Source organism: Equus przewalskii, chromosome 1, assembly GCF_037783145.1.
Source record: "Equus przewalskii isolate Varuska chromosome 1, EquPr2, whole genome shotgun sequence".
In the NCBI taxonomy this organism is placed as follows: Eukaryota; Metazoa; Chordata; class Mammalia; order Perissodactyla; family Equidae; genus Equus; species Equus przewalskii.
In genome coordinates this window covers 139,611,801-139,623,937 of record NC_091831.1, presented here as the reverse complement: position 1 = coordinate 139,623,937, position 12,137 = coordinate 139,611,801, and the positions used below count along the sequence as shown (strand labels likewise).

At 49.2% G+C, this 12,137-nt stretch overlaps 1 long non-coding RNA gene across 1 annotated transcript; it reads left to right on the top strand.

Moving 5' to 3' along the window:
- The first annotated feature begins 3,370 nt into the window (after positions 1-3,370).
- On the top strand, positions 3,371-10,949 carry LOC139083990 (uncharacterized). The gene is made up of 3 exons (XR_011541219.1): positions 3,371-3,486; positions 6,198-6,669; positions 10,807-10,949. It is a non-coding gene; the product is annotated as an uncharacterized lncRNA (long non-coding RNA).
- The last annotated feature ends 1,188 nt before the right edge of the window (positions 10,950-12,137 follow it).

Genomic DNA, 12,137 nt, shown 5'->3' with positions numbered 1-12,137 from the left:
AACAAAGTTGCAGAATACAAAATCGACACTCACAAATCAGTTGCATTTCTATACATCAACAATGAATGATTCAAAAAAGAAATTAAGAAAACATTTTCATTTACATCAGAAAGAATAAAATACTTAGGATCGCACTTAACCAGGGAGGTGAAAGACTATATACTGAAAACTACAAAACATCGCTGAAAGAAATTAAACAGGACAAGAAATTAACTAAAAGAAGACAAATAAATGGAAAGACATCCTGTGTTCGTGGGTTGGAAGACTCAATAGCATTAAAATGTGCATACTTACCCAAAGCAATCTGCAGATTCAGTGTAATTCCTATCAAAATCACAATGGTATTTTTTGTAGAAAGAGAAAAAACAATCCTAAATTTCATATGGAGTCTCAAAGGACCCTGAATAGCCAAAAAAATCAATCTCAAGAAATAAGAACAAAACTTCCTGATTCTAAAACATGCTACAAAGCTGCAGTAATCAAAAGCAGGATGATACTGGCAGAAAGACAGACATACAGGCCCATGGAACAGAATAGAGAACTCCGAAACAAACCCTCACAGATATGGTCAAATGACATTTGACAAGGATGCCAAGAATACACAATGGGGAAAGGACAGTCTCTTCAACAAATGGTTTTGGGGAAACTGGATATCCACATACAGAAGAGCGAAGATGGCCTCTTATTTTACACCATACACAAAAATTAACCCAAAGTGGATTAAAGACCTAAATATAAAACCTGAAACTGTAAAACTCTGCAAGAAAACATGGGGGAAAGCTTTATCATATTGGAATGGGTAATGATTTCTTGGATATGACACCAAAAGCACAAGTAACAAGACCAAAAGTAGACAAATGGGACCACATCAACCTTGAAAACTTCTGCACAGCAAAGGATACAATCAACAGAGTGAAAAGGCAACCTATGGATGGGAGAAAATATTTGCAAACCATATAGCAAATAAGAGGTTAATATCCAAAACATATAAGGAACTTCTCCAACTTAATAACAACGGCAACAACAACAAAACAAACAAAAAAATGCACAAAGGACCTGAATAGACATTTCTTCAAAGAAGATATACAAATGGCCAACAAGCATATGAAAAGATGTTCAACATCACTAATCATCAGGGAAATGCAAATCAAAACGACAGTGAGATATTACCTCATACCTGTCATGATGCCACTATGAAAAAAAGAAGAAGAAAATAAGTGTTAGGGAGGATGTGGAGAAATTGGAACTCTTGTGCACTGTTGGTGGGAGTGTAAAATGGTGCAGCTACTATGGAAAACAGTATGAAATTTCCTCACAAAACTAAAAATAGAATTGTCATATGGTCCAGCAATCCCACTTCTGTGTAAATATCCAAAAGAATTGAAAACAGAATCTCAGAGAGATTTGTCCTCACGCGCCCATTGCAGCGTTATTCACAACAGCCAGGATGTGGAAGCAACCTAAACGTCCATCAACAGATGCGGTACATAAATATACACAAGGAAATATTATTCAGCCTGAAGAAGAAAATCCTGCCATCTGCTACAACGTGGATGGATCTGGAGGACATTACACCAAGTGAAATAAGCTGGTCACAGAAGAACAAATACTGCCTGATTCCACTGATGTGAGGTGTCTAAAGCAGCCAAACACTTAGAAGGTAGAATGGTGGTTGCCAGGGGCTGGGCGGGGGAATGAGGGGTTGCTGTTCAGTGGGTTTAGAGTTTCAGTCACGCAAGATGAAAAAGTTCTAGAGATCTATTGCTCAACAATGCGCATACAGTTAACAATACTATACTATACAGTCAAAAATTAAGGGGGTAAATTTATGTTATGCTTTTTACCACAGTAATAACTAAAGAAGCCCTCTTTGCAGAATAGCACTATTCATAACAACCCAAAATGAAACTACCCAAATGCCCATCTGCAGGAGGGTGGGCAAATAACACGTACCCGAGTTTCACAGTGGAATATGATACAACAGTGACAACAAAGGACCCTGGCAGCAAGAAATGGTGTGGATGAACTCCTAAGCATAATGTTGAGCAAAAGAAGCCAGACGCAAGAGTTCATTCATGTGATTCCACTTCAGGAGAGTAGGAAACAGGCGCCAGTCATCTGTGCTGTCAGAAGTCAGGACGGTGCTCACCCTGGCGCCGGCAGGGCTCCTGGGTCTGCTCATGCTGTTTCTTGACCTGTTAGCTTATTTCACAGATGTGTTCACTTTGTAAAACTTCGTTCAGCTGAACACATGTCATTTATATACTTTTATCTATGTCAATTATTCTTCATTAAGAAGTTCTAAAAATTATTAAAAAAAAAAAAGGTCCTTTCTGCTATTATGTGACCAGTTCATTTTGGTGCCAGCAAAATGGAAAAGGATTAGCATCTTAATTCATAAAATGAGGGAGAGGAATCAGGAGGAAGAGGGGCATCTGGGAGAGCATGGCCCAGAGGAGAAAGTGGAAGCAGCACCCCCGGTTTAGGTCCTGCTCTCAAGGGGCTTCCTTCATCACGGGGCAGAGAGCTAGGTCCAGGGGGTCCCCATGGGAAGTGAGACCAACTGGCCTTCATGCAGCTGGAGCCCACCATGGCTCCTCCTCCCCTTCCTCCTTGTCCCTGTGGTCCCAATTTCCCAGGTACCAGCAGAGGAATTAAAACGGCCGCAAGGCAGAACCCGGAAACCAGAGGCATAGTGAAATTGCCGTGGCAGAGTGCCAGTGGCCCACACTGTATTCCAGGGAGCCTCAGGGGTGGTCCTTCCTAGGGGATTTGGAGGAATGTTTGTGCCTCCTCTGGGTGTTCCCCTGTTAGTTATTTTCACTATGGGCCCTGTGGCCTGGCAGCACTAAGCTACCTGAGGGCCACTTTGAAGAAGGGGCGGGGGTGCAGGATTGGGGAAGAAGTTGGGGGCTGGTTGGGCTAAGCGTGGTCTTGGGAGGAGAGACGTCCAGGCTCCAGGAGGCAAGGAATGCATGAGACGCAGCCTGCAGGAGAACAGGAGCAGGCGGCCCAGGGTGGGCCAGGGAAGAGCACTTGGGGAGGTCCCCTGGAGGGCTGATTTGGGGAGCAGGCTGAGGCCAGAAGGATCCCCACCCCTAAGAATGAGCAGAGGGCTCAGGGGAGTCCTGCTACTGGCTTATGTTCCTGAAGTATGTTCTACTCATATCCTCAAGTGCTTTGGTTCTTTTGAAAAAATTCTAGGTCATGAAATACACACACTACACATAACATTGTAGCCTACCATGGTCCCCGTTCCTATGTGCCACACTGGCTTCAGAATCCCCTGCCTCTCGCTTTAGAGAAATGAAACTGTATGGCTGAGTCAAAACCCCACCACCCGCTTCCTCTCTCCCCAGAAGTGCTCACCCTCCAGAACTCAGTGCTCATGCTTGCTGTGCGCAGTTTTAAGCGTTCCTCCATCCACAGCTAGGACTCCGATGGGTGCATCTGCGATCAGTCCTTGGTGCTGCGGAGAGAGTGAAGGTTTGGATACACAGGTTCAGGGGCAGGGGCTTCTGGGAAGGAGGGGCTGCTTAGGACAAGGAAGCTGTGGGAAGCTCCAAGTGCCTGGGGAAAGGAGGAGGAAGTGAAGGGGTCCCGTGGGCTGGCGCTGGGCAGGATAAGGACGGGAAGAGCTGCAGGTGGTGGGTCTGCAAGGGCCGGATTTCCCAGGGAAGCACTGTGAGCTGTGTGGTGTGGCCATTCCCTGGGACCCCATAAGCCACCAGAAAAACCGCAAAGATAGTGAAATGCGCAGAAACCAGTGAAGGCTCTGCAGCATGCACATGCTGGTTGGTGAGGGTGGTGCAGTGTGGGGAAGGGGTCCTGCCGGCTTCTGGTTACCCCCCAAATGCTGGTCTAGGCACAGGAATGTATGCATCTGGGCCTCTCTCCCTCTTTTTCTGTTTTTCTAAGATGCTGGGACTGAAATGTAGAGGGCAGGGACTTGAACATAAACGGAACAATTAGACAATTACTTAATAATTCCATTTCATTGATCCTACAACACGCACCCAACACTGTATCAGGCACTGAAGAGTGTACAGAGATGACCAGCTCCACATCCCTCACTCCAAGAGGCTCACAAGAGGGACACAGGCCTGTGTCACAGCCCCAGTGAGAAGCCTGTTATGGGAGAGAGATCCAGGCTAGAGCTGAAGGGCCACAGAGCGTGAGAGGTTCCCGTGGATGGGGCAGGAGGAGCTCCGGGGAGGCACTGAGAGAGGAGAGGATGGCTCTGGGTACAAAGGGGCTTTTAGGTGGGGTGTTAGCAGGAGCGAGGGTGGGAGGGGATGAAATGCACATGGAGGGGAGAGCAGGGAGAGAGGAGCTGGAAAGGGAGTGGGGCCACGTTGTGCACACAGGGCTTGAATAGCATGCTAAGAAGTGTGGATGTTTCCCGTGGGCAGTGGGGAGACACTGAGGGTTTCTGAAGGGATGTGAGTCAATCAAGCTTAAGAAGGTAACCAAGATTGGAGGGAGTCAAGCGAAGAAGCACTACAGTCTTCCGGGTCAGTTGCAATGAGGGACTGGACGAGGATGCTGGGGATTATCCAGAGCAGCAGCCACCACTACGCATGTCAACCGAGGGTGCCCTGCATACCAGGCACGGTGCTGGGCTTTCTACTCCCATCCTCTCATTTTCTCCTCCATAGAGGGACTGTTATTCTAGCCATTTTATAGATGAGGAAACTGAGGCTTAGAGAGGTGTAGTAACCTGCCTAAGAGACTGGGTAAGTGGCAGAACAAGAATGCAAAGGCAGGTCTGTCTGACTTCACATCCTGCTCTGAACTTCTCTGCCGGTCTGATCCATGCTGAATTCAGACCTCCCGAGATTCCAGCGACCACTGAAGAGGGAACATTCCCCCGTCTCCTAAAGGGTCAACAAGGTCATAAATGCCCACCATTAGGGATCTGTGTGGAGTTTATATTCCCTCAGATCACAATGCCCTTTGTCTTGAGTATGGGAAAATGTCATCCTTGTGTCTGGACAAAGTGGGAGGCTGAAGCGGGGCTGGGAATAGCTGGGTGAGGGGCAGGAGAGTGGGGTTCTAAGGAAACGCACCTGGGAAGCAGCTGGTTGGAGCTGCTCTGTGAGGGATGCTGGCTGACTTGGAAGGGGAGCGTCTGTATGAGGAACCACTCACCAGCATGCCTTGTCATTGGAAGGCGCAGCGAGCAGATGAGGGGGCAGGCATGGGCAGACGTTGGCCATACTCAAGGGAGCCTGCCAGGTCTCAGAAGCCAGGAGGGAGCCTCTTTGGTGACAGTGATGGTCAGCTGCCCCTCCTTTGAGTCTCCCACTCTTAAGGTCCTCTACAGGCTTCCTCATGGCAGCATGCATGAGGGGCAGTTGCCGGCCTTAATAGCCTGAGACCTGTGAGACCCCATCAATGGGAACTCCTTGATTTTACTACCTTATTAGCCTCCCCCTGCTAGCCTACAGGGTCTTAACCACTATTTCAAGGTTCCTTCTTCCCTCAAGGATTTCTGGGCATTCTGGGGGTGTCTGATGTGACCCCAGGCCCCTGCTGTTCCAAAATGAGGATCCCTCTGCTTTTCCCCTTCCCTTCCCACTGACCCCCAGATTGCCCTATGAGTCGAAACCCCAATTGTGTGCATGGTTGCAGTCTTTTCTCAGAAAGCTCCTCAGTTCTGTGTATATCGGGAGACACAACTAGATGCTTGGGTGCTTGACCTAACCCCACATGTGAGAGGCATCCACATCTGAGTGTTGTCCCAGCTGGAAGTCCAGATGCAGAGGAAGAAGGGGGCGGGGCAGGACACGATTGTTGAGCTCCTGCTATAATGGCAGGGCTCTCCTGGGCATCTCATCTCTTTGAATCCCACCCTGCAGGTAGACATTCCGATCTGCAGTTTTTAGATGGGGAAACTGAGGCTGAGAGAGTTTCATGACACAGCAAAATTTGCATAACTGGGAAGCGGCAGATCTGGCCAGGTCTGTGTGGCTCAGAAGCGCCTTCCATCATACCTTCTGGTCTTTCTTCTCTGCCTGCCTCCCAGTGTTGTGGAGAAGGAAGTACTGCCAGGAACAGGGTTATGTACAGTTTCTGAGCCGAGACTGGCCTAGGGGAGCTCTCTACCAAGAGACCTTGGTTTTTCTCCCAACTCCACACATCCCTTCCCTGAGTCTTGTCTGTAAAATGGGAATGTTGCTCTTCTCATCTCCAAGGTCCCACCAGCAGTGACATGACATGATTTGTGGCTCTGCACCTCGTTGCCCTCATCGAAGATAGTCAGGAGACCCTAGAAAGATGCCATTCACACCCTGGAGTGCTGTGGGCCATGCAAGAGCAGCTGGACACAGGAGCAGCTTCCTGCCTAGACCCGGGCCGCTTCCCCAGAAAGAGGAACCAGCAGTGGTGGCTGGAGCGTCTGGCGGCGATAAAAGGTTCTGCCTTCAGGGTTTTTTTGGCCTTATTTTCTGTTTAAAGAAGGCATATTTTCTTCCTTTTATTTTATACATAGGCAGCCTTACAGCAGGAGGCAAACGAGTAGACAGCAGACAAATCTATATGATGTAATTCTGATTGGAAAGAGCAGGGCATAGCTCTTTTCCAAGGAGACTTGCTGCCACCGATCAGCCGTGAGAGCGTGGACAAGCCATTTCATCTCTCTGGACCTCGGCCTCCTTATTTGCTCAGGTGGGCTCTGGACTAGGTAGTGGGGTCTAGTGTTCCTTGCCTTTGTGGAAGAAATGGTCAATTTGAGGAGCAGCAGGCCAGCTTTGTGGGCGTGTGACCTGTGCATTCACATGGAGTCCTGTACTTAGAAGGGGCCAAGGCTTGGTTTAATGCTCTGCTGTCACTCTCTTGAAATTCATAATATTTTTTGAGCAAAGAGCCTCACATTCCAATTACGCGCTGGGTCCTGCACATTGTGTAGTCCTCTGCTCTTACGGACTGCAGGCTGAGGGAATGCCAGCCCTCGGCCAAGTCATGAGGTGGGGACGTTTGCCCCTGGACCCTTCAATGGGTCTTTCCCAGTCCTCTTCTGTCGCTCTGGAGCTAAGGCCTCCTGCAGACACTGGGTGCTTCTCCAGGGCCCGCCATCATGTCCTCCTGCCTCTGCCTGTCTATGGCTCCACCCCACCTGGCACCAACGCTTGTTCCAGCTCCTTTTAGAGAACCCAGCTCTGTGCTGACCCGTGCTAGGGGCTTAGCGAATGATCGTTGACTCAGTGGTTGACTAAATACGTAGTTGACTTGTGCACAAGTGAAAGCAGCCCAGCGAAGGGGCGCTGGTCTGGGAGTCAGACCTGGGCTTTCCTCACGTCACTTTCCTGAGCCTCCTTTTCTTAAGCAGCAAGAGAGGGGCTTGGGGAGATGGTTGGTGCTCTCCCCCAGCACTGCCACTCAGAGACAGGCCTCGTCAACACCTCTAAAATAATGTCGCCAGGTCCGGCTGACACATAGACTTGTCCTGGAGGAAATCACCTCAACTGACCAAGTGACCAGAGGCCACATATTCTCCTCCAGCAGACCTGTGGGGACATACACTTCAGAAGGGGAGTGGGGACACACCGCAGGGCTTGAGGAGAAGGATTAGGGAGGAGATAAAGGTGGTGTCGAGAGGAGAGGAAGTTCCTAAATTCCATTTTGAAGTCAATTTGCAAAAACAGAGACTTGGAGAGTACTCTGCCCCCCCACCCTCGCCCCCGCTCCCGGGCAAGAAACACCTAGATTGTGAGAGACAGGAAACGTCTATGTAGAATTCCATTTTTCAAAGACGGGATCTGGAAGGTCACAGCCCGGTCTCCTGCTCTCAGGTACTGGAAGCTGAGTTGATGCCCCCAGTGGCTCCAAGCAGGCTGGGCAGACACGATGCTGATTGGTTCTTTACTTACAATATCAATCATTCTACTGTTGAGGTTTGAAAGTGGAGCCAGAGAGCAGTTACTAGCAAAACCATCTCCTTTATTCCGAGGGGATTATTCGTGGAAATTCTTGCTTTTAAGTGTATTGACAGTGTCTCCTTACCGGTAGGGCCTCAGATGTGGTTCGCTCCAGGGGGTGCTGTCAACTCCTTTAGTTTTCTTGGCTTATGAAAAAGCTCTTCCAGCCTCCCAAACGGTCACCTCCCCTGACCTCTGGGGGAAAAGAGGTCTTTTCTCAGAGAGTTTGGACTGAGAGGGGGCTACACTGGGGGAAGAAGAACTGTTTCTTGGTTTCCTGAGTTAAGTCTGCAGACGTTTGAAAGTCAAGGCTGAAATATCACAAGAAGCAGTGGACTGTCCGTCCACCAAGAGACCCCCCAGAAGGGAATTGCCATGGTGAATGGGCCATCATCCAAGTTTTGGACTCTGCCTTGTGGGCTCGGACATATGCTCTCCTCGCTGTCTCAGCCCTGATCAGTCCACTCAGGCTGACAGAGTTTGCAAGAGACCAACTCCAAGCCTGAATGTCCATGTGCTGATCGAAAGTAAGAAATTATGACTGCCAGATGGACTGCACGTTCAGGCACTCTCTCTCTGCAGACGAGGTTCACAGAAAGGCAGACGAAAATCAAAACGTCTCCTGATGAGCATGAGCAAGGGGAAAGAGGAGTTAGTTACAGCATGTGGGTTTCGTTTAATGGCACCAGATTCCAACAGCCCTATAACCAGGAGGGAAGAATCCTGCCAGATAGAACAGAGCTTGTGAGACCCTGACAAGGCTCCTTCTCCCAGCACAGTGCTTGGGAGAGCTCTGCCAGTGACGACCTCTATGGGGCTTCCATGACTGACCAACTTCCTCCTGATTGACATGGTCTTTCTTAAGCTATGTTAATGCCATTGGGTCTTGTTTGAATGGGAACCAGGCTTCCTAAGCTAGCTGTTGCAGATCAGCTTCTCTGGAAAGCAGACTCGGAGACAGAGATTTGTGTGCAGGGAGCTTTATTGGGGAGAACTCTTGGGATCAACACCTGTGGTGGAATGAAGGAAGCAGGTTTGGGAAAAGCGAGTTGAACTGTGATGCGGATGTGACAAAGGTCTCATCCAGTCCCATCGGAGGCCCTGGAGCTGGAACAGTCCCTTAGAGTTGTTTTGTGTCAAGGTAAAGGGCCCAGGCTTCGTGCCGTGAGTCCATCATTGGATGTGGGTTACCTTTGGGAAGCGGTCAAGATTTTGGATGAGACAGCTCCTCTCTTCAACTGAGAGCAAGTCCTAGAGGAAAACTCATCTGAGCCATCACATGCCAACCCTCCTGCAGCCAGGGCAATCGGTGCCTCAGTCTTACAAATGACACCAGTTAGGTCCACACTGACTTGTGACTATGAGCTGATTCACAGTGACTCCTGGGCCCCACACAATGCCAGCCATATCAGTGCAGCGGCATGTGAAATGAGAGTCAGAAATGGCCGCATGGAATTTCATTCATTTGAAACCTTATTATTAGTTCTTATTGCCTTAGGAAACCTCAGGGATGATAAATCCACATGGTGGGGTGAACATATGGCCATCACATCCAGTGATGCGGTCAGAATCTGGCTCATTGTCACACCAGCCATGCACCCCCTCTCCTGCCATGCAGAAGGACCATTGTCCCTGACCCCTATACTCTTCCATTCTTCTGTGTCTTTCCACCTGCAGCTCCCTCTGCCTGGATGCTCTCTGCCTCCCCTTGCCCCACCTCCAGCTGATAAACTTTCACTCATCTTTCAGGGTCCACTGTGAATGTTACCTTCTCTTGGAAACCTCTCCTGGCCAGCTTTCCCCAATACCCAGCAGAATTGCTCATGCCATCTCTGGGCCCCCAGAGCACCTGCTGTCCCTGCAGCTCTTTGGGGGTCTGCTGGTCTGTCTTCCTTCTGCTGAGCTCCTTAAGGCTCGGGACTGGATCTCACCCCGTCTGTATCTCTGAGCACAGGGCAATACAGACTCTATGGATGAGCTGGATGGATGAAGGAGGGAACTTTGAAAGCTTTTGAGTCAGGAATGTAGGAGAGAAGTCAGGCTGCAGAAGAGGCATGGGGGGTTGACCTGGAAAGAGGTCATGTCAGGAGGCCCAGCAAGGAAGCCACTCATCCTTCTTCACCCGTGCTGCCCTGTTTCACCTGAAACCTTCTGTAAATATGCCCTCTCCTGGGCCCACAGGTGGCCCCGCCCTCGTCTCTCTACCCCACGCCCAGTGCTGAGCTGCAGCTACCAGCAGTCAGTGCCCCATCAAAATGAGTTGAACAAATGAACGAATCCAGAATTTGGGGATAAAGGCCAGGTTTGGGATGTGGTGGCAGGGATGGGGTGGGGAGGGTTAACTTAAAAGCTATTTTGAAAGCAGAAATGACACGACTTGGATGACAGGCTGTAGCAGCTTGAGAATAAAGAGCACAATGTGTCACAGGTAAAGGCAGAGTTTGAAGACCGGAAGAATCAAGTCAGTCAGGTTTGGATGTAGAGTATGGTCAGCTCAAATGGTCCTTATACTGGGTATGAATATTTGTCAGTAAAGTGGCACTGTGGTTGGGAGAAAATGTGAAACTAATATGGGAGAGCAGAGAGGAGCCTGACGCACAGATCAGGCGAGTACTCCTGTTCAACTCGTGATGCTTCGCTTCAAATACTACAAGGAACTTTTCAAGATCTTTTAAACGTGATGCGCTTCTAATCAGAAATGACACTTAATTGTGAGTCGGCAAGGCCTGCCGAGACTGCTCTGGCCGCTCAGTGGCTGTCACACCTGTGTCATTGGTGAGGTGTGGCGGCGTAGGGGGGAAGGGTTGGGTGGAGGGGGAGGGTTGGGTGGGGGAGGGGTGTGGGGGGGCTCCCAGCGCCCACTCCTAACCGTCTGTTTTCCATTTAGAAATGTCCACTAGGTGGCGGAAGCGACTCACTTGCCTCCCTGCAGAGCGCCTGCTTTTTGAGAGACTACAAAATTAGCCCCACGTGATAGTCCAGCTCTATAAAAACAGAGTCCTCCTTGTGAAAAAACAATGCAAAACTTCATTATATAAAACAGTGGAAAATTTACCAACGATATGTATAAAGGGTGGAAAACCCATTCAGAATAATATACAGACACATCTAATGACTTCTAATCAGGCACTATTCTAACCTGACTTTTCCTTAAGAACTCCTATTTCAAGGGGTTCTAGCAGGCTCTCTTTCAGAGTTCTGTCTGTCTGTCTCAGCTTCTGTCCTATGATTTTGTGGAGTTTATTTCTGCCTTTTCCTGAGGTTTGAAAAAAACTGTGCAGTCTCTTTCTTCCTACGTAGATCTTCACACAAAACGGGCAAAGCTTTGCTGTATGGGTTACTTGATCAACCATTTGAAGATGGACAAAAAAAGACTTTTTCTTTCTTTGGCGAGGAAGATTGGCCCTGAGCTAATATCTGTTGCCAATCTTCCTCTATTTTACCCGGGACACCGCCACAGCGTGGCTTGACGAGTGGGGTAGGTCTGCCCCCAGAATCCGAACCTAGGAACCCTGGGTCGGAGAAGTGGAGTGCGCAAACTTAACCACTACGCCACCAGGCTGACTCCGCAAAAGACTTTTTAAGCTGCCTGAACATAAGTACTGATGTTTTGGAGCTCGGGCAAGCCATAGAACCTCTCTGATCTCAGCTTTCTCACCTGTAAAATGTGGGTTGTCATAACACCGCCCTCATGGGGTTGTTTTAAGATTGGATAAGAAGAGGACAAGGAGACACTCCGAAAATTGCAAATCACTCTATCAATGTTGTGGATGAATATATCTCTTTAGAAAAGATGCTGCCCGGAAGAGAAACCGTCTAGTTAATTTTAATAAGCAAGCTGGCTTTGGGGGGTTAGCTCACAAGTGTGACGATTGTGGAACAATCCATGCATGCTGAGTGTGGAGGGCGCGCTCCGCCCCTCCTCTGGAGTCTGGAACCCGGACCTCGGCGGCCATCCTGGTGGAAGCCCACGCAGTGGCCCACGTGCAGTCTGCTCGGCATAACACGCCGAATGGCTGCTTCACTGGGAGGAGGCCATTGTGAAATCGGTGGTTTCCTGGAGCTCGTCATCGCCATAAATAAAGAATGTGAAAATTGAGAAGTTAATTTTCCACTTCTATCTTTGGGGCAAAGCAGGCTATTTATCATCTCATCAAACCAGGGTGGTAACGCTCTGTGTAGAGTCCGGAGCCGGCCTAGGCGGGGTCTACACGGCTT